Below are 3,651 nucleotides of genomic sequence, written 5' to 3'. Positions count from 1 at the left end.
ACAAATGGAAACTATTAATCTATCATGTTCTTTCATGAGCAAACTCATAGTTGAACTATTTCCTTTTAAAGTGGTTTTAACTCACTCTTAATGGTTCTATATTAAAAACCAGATAATTAAGTTTATTGTTATCCAAGTCATTTAGTATTTCCGAAATTAATTCCACTAATATTATAGTGTATACTACTGATGTCTACAGATATAAGTGGTATATATCATCAATAGAAAGTGAAATACCTGGAGGCAGAATATTAAGAAGGTCAAGGAAAAGCGAATGAGTACAAAAAATGGTTGGTATGAAAACCAAGGAACAGTGAAGTCTGTGCCAATTGATTGAGATTTTGCAAGCGAAGTGTTTACTGTATGTGTGTCATATTTTGTGTAGAAAAACATGCAATTGTTAACACTTGTGTTCTCGTCCACTACAATACGTCACTGCTTTACACTTTTAATAACAATACTTATATTAGGACTCAGTAGCTGAGTGGATAACGTGATGGCGTTTGAAGCGAAAGGTACTGGGTTCGAGTTCCAGAGTAAATATCAACTTCGCGATGCAGGTACATCAAGCTGACGAGTCCCAAATAGGACGAAATGCGCGTCCTGGTTTTCACTGCTAGCCCCTACTTATATTAGATCATTTAAAGTCAATTTCTGTCTCTAACAGTTTTCGATGAAACTATTTTACCATTTGTTAACATTTAGGAAATTTAATACTGTTACCATGTATTTGCTGTTAGAATAGCACTTTAACTCGTCAGTTAGGTAATTTTTAAAGTGACTTTACCAATTCCACGGAATATGTTACATTACATTGAGGATATATGTATTTGTTGATTGTTTGTTTAATTAAGCTATAGGAAAGAAAGAAATAATCCCGTCTCCTAATCATAAGAAAAATTAGATAGGTCCTGAGTTCGAATCTCTCTGGACATGATGGTGGATGAACACTAATGAGGAGTCCTATACTAGGACGGAAGACCATCTAGTGCTTCCAGGTTTTCCATGGTAGTCTAGCCTCAATTGACTTATGAAATCAGCGATATAAAGAAAATTTACTAAAATCTCCAGAAAACCCCTTCTGATAATTTGATATTAGTTAAGTGGATATAATTACGGCAAACTGGTTTTTGTCATAGATTAGTATAGTTTGTGTGAGTAGAAAAAAATGTGTGAATATAAGTTTCGCTAAACGTATAATCACCATAGTGAATTCATGCAGAATAGTCACGAGTAGTTGTCAATGAAATATCGTCAATCGATTATTCATAATCAATCATAAAATGGCGTTTAATCATCTGAATCTATCATAAACAGAACTGAAAGAATAGTTTGTATTTTATTGTACTTCAGTTTGAACACTTTATAAATATGAACATTGGTAGACGTTTAGTGATATGTGTTCGATTCGAATGTTATGAAGTCAATTGTTTCTTGTGTTAAACAGATAATTGTGGATCTACTAGAATGCAATCGATAGCATACCAGCGACCTGTTTGAATATCTGGGCTACCTGTTCCTTCCTTCTAGATGTTTCAACAAGTTATCTGTTTCCTTTGTTTGTTTTAACAGATCATTATGCTAATTAATTGTATAACCTATTCAAGTGCATTTATGAAATGTTGACGACATTTCACTGTACAAGTTACAAAAGAGCTCAATCAGAGACATTGTGGTGGGTGACAATATGGATAGAAAATAATGAACATTATTCAGATGTTAATTCCTGAACTGATTACATCTAATCAATATTTGCCGTCAGGATCGACCAAGAAGTAAGAAACGGAAACTTATTGAAATACTTTGTACTGAGAATCTTATATTGTAACAAAAACACGATATTCAATAAAGCCAACAATAATAAAAAAGGTACTCAGTAGCTGAGTGGATAACGCGATGTCGTTTGATGCGAAAGATACTGGGTTCGAGTCCCAGAGTGGACATCAACAAGTCTGTTAAGCAGGTACATCTGCTGACAAGTCCCAAATAGAACGACACACGCGTCCTGGATTCCATTGCTAGCCACTATTCATCTTTGCTTATAATGCTTGTGAATTAAGACAATATCGAGGCAATACGCACAGTGTGCACATATGCCAATTAGAGACTGACCAGCGGTGGTCAAATGACAGATCAAAAGGTAACGAAGAAAGAATTTCCCAGTTAATTTAATTGAAAGCGGAATAGCTTTTTGAAAAAAATACAGAAGAAAAGGGATATCTGGGTTGACAGAGAATTCGGCGAGACTATAATTTATGGACGAGCCAATCAGAAGCTTTCGAAGGATATCATTGTCACAGCGCCAACTTCAGTATCTGATGCCCATGTACAATCGGTTCACAGAGGATTTTAGAGATGTGACGATTGTGCAGCTATAATAATTGAGACTACGAAGAAGTTCCTTTATTTGTAGTTTCGGTATTCAGTTGACTTGTAGACCTTGTGCACACTACCGTGATGATGTTATCTTTCGATGTAATATATGTTAAAGGGAGAAGTCTGCTAGAAAGGGGAACTTTTTTCTCTCGATCCAGATTGAGACCAAGGCAGAATATAATAAGTGCTGCGAACTGAATAATAAAAGCACCAGCTTTATTGCCTTTAACATTCGTAGATGTTACTGAAGCTTTGTCTGTTCAGAGGTATGAGTATTGTAGGGATATATGCGTGATAAAATTTACAAAATTACGCAACCGGAGTACACACAAACAATATTGAAGCTATATGGTCGAGTCTGAGTGAGTTTTTGTGACCTTATCATGGTTTCAGAGACCGAGTTTTACGGAACTATATGGATAATTTCCTCTCCCTTATGCATTACGATTTAAGAACCTTTGAACCTTTTTCTAACCTTGACAAGTTTTTGCACCATATAAAAGAAGTGTATCCATTCTAATTATTTGGTGTTGTATAATATATTTTTACTGTATGCTAAATGTTACCTGATTGGCTAATATTTCTCAAGGTCACCCGAGATTCGTTCAAAGGTCTCGCCTAGAATTCTTATCAATCTGAGCAGATGGCTGTGGATAAATGACATTCTATAAGCTTCTCAGTGAAACAGATGTCATTTCTCTAGAAATACAGGTGCATAAAATGAGACTAAATATATAATTAAGTTACATTCATGACATATTGATTAGCTGGGAACATAAGACGACTGTTTCGTTAGACAAGGACTTCTTCACGAATTCTCATCCATGATGTTATTGAGACTAGAGCTTAGTGCATTCACTGATACTTAACTTTGTAATGAATTCAAAAAAAAGTCGGTTATCAGCATCTATCCTAAACAACAAAACTCAACAACATAAAAACCTAATCGTTTGATTTGACATTAGATAAGACGTAAATTAATTTTTGCTTCTTTCAACAAATGAGTGAGAAAATAATTACTTCAATGAGACAGACATAAAGTACTCACATGACACGATTGAAAGACAGAATTTTATGTTCCTTTCTTTTTTAATGTCAATAATATGATTGATAAGGTATTAACTGCGTATTAGAATTGATAAAGGTTTTTTCTTGGTATATCAAAGCTATGCTAATTAGACTTGAAGTGTTTGAGGTAAATATATCTGACAATTTTTACATAATTAGCAATTTAATAGTTGAATTCATGAGTCTATTAAAGCCAGACAACTATGG

At 34.2% G+C, this 3,651-nt stretch overlaps 1 non-coding gene across 1 annotated transcript; it reads left to right on the top strand.

Moving 5' to 3' along the window:
- Window positions 1-472: 472 nt before the first annotated feature.
- Smp_tRNA_02140_Gln_TTG.1.1 lies at window positions 473-539 on the top strand. Its single transcript has one exon. It is a non-coding gene (tRNA).
- Window positions 540-3,651: the final 3,112 nt, after the last annotated feature.

The sequence above is a fragment of the Schistosoma mansoni genome (assembly GCF_000237925.1).
Source record: "Schistosoma mansoni, WGS project CABG00000000 data, supercontig 0199, strain Puerto Rico, whole genome shotgun sequence".
Classification (NCBI taxonomy): Eukaryota; Metazoa; Platyhelminthes; class Trematoda; order Strigeidida; family Schistosomatidae; genus Schistosoma; species Schistosoma mansoni.
Note: the sequence above shows the minus strand (reverse complement) of the source record. Positions and strands in the feature narration are given on the sequence as shown.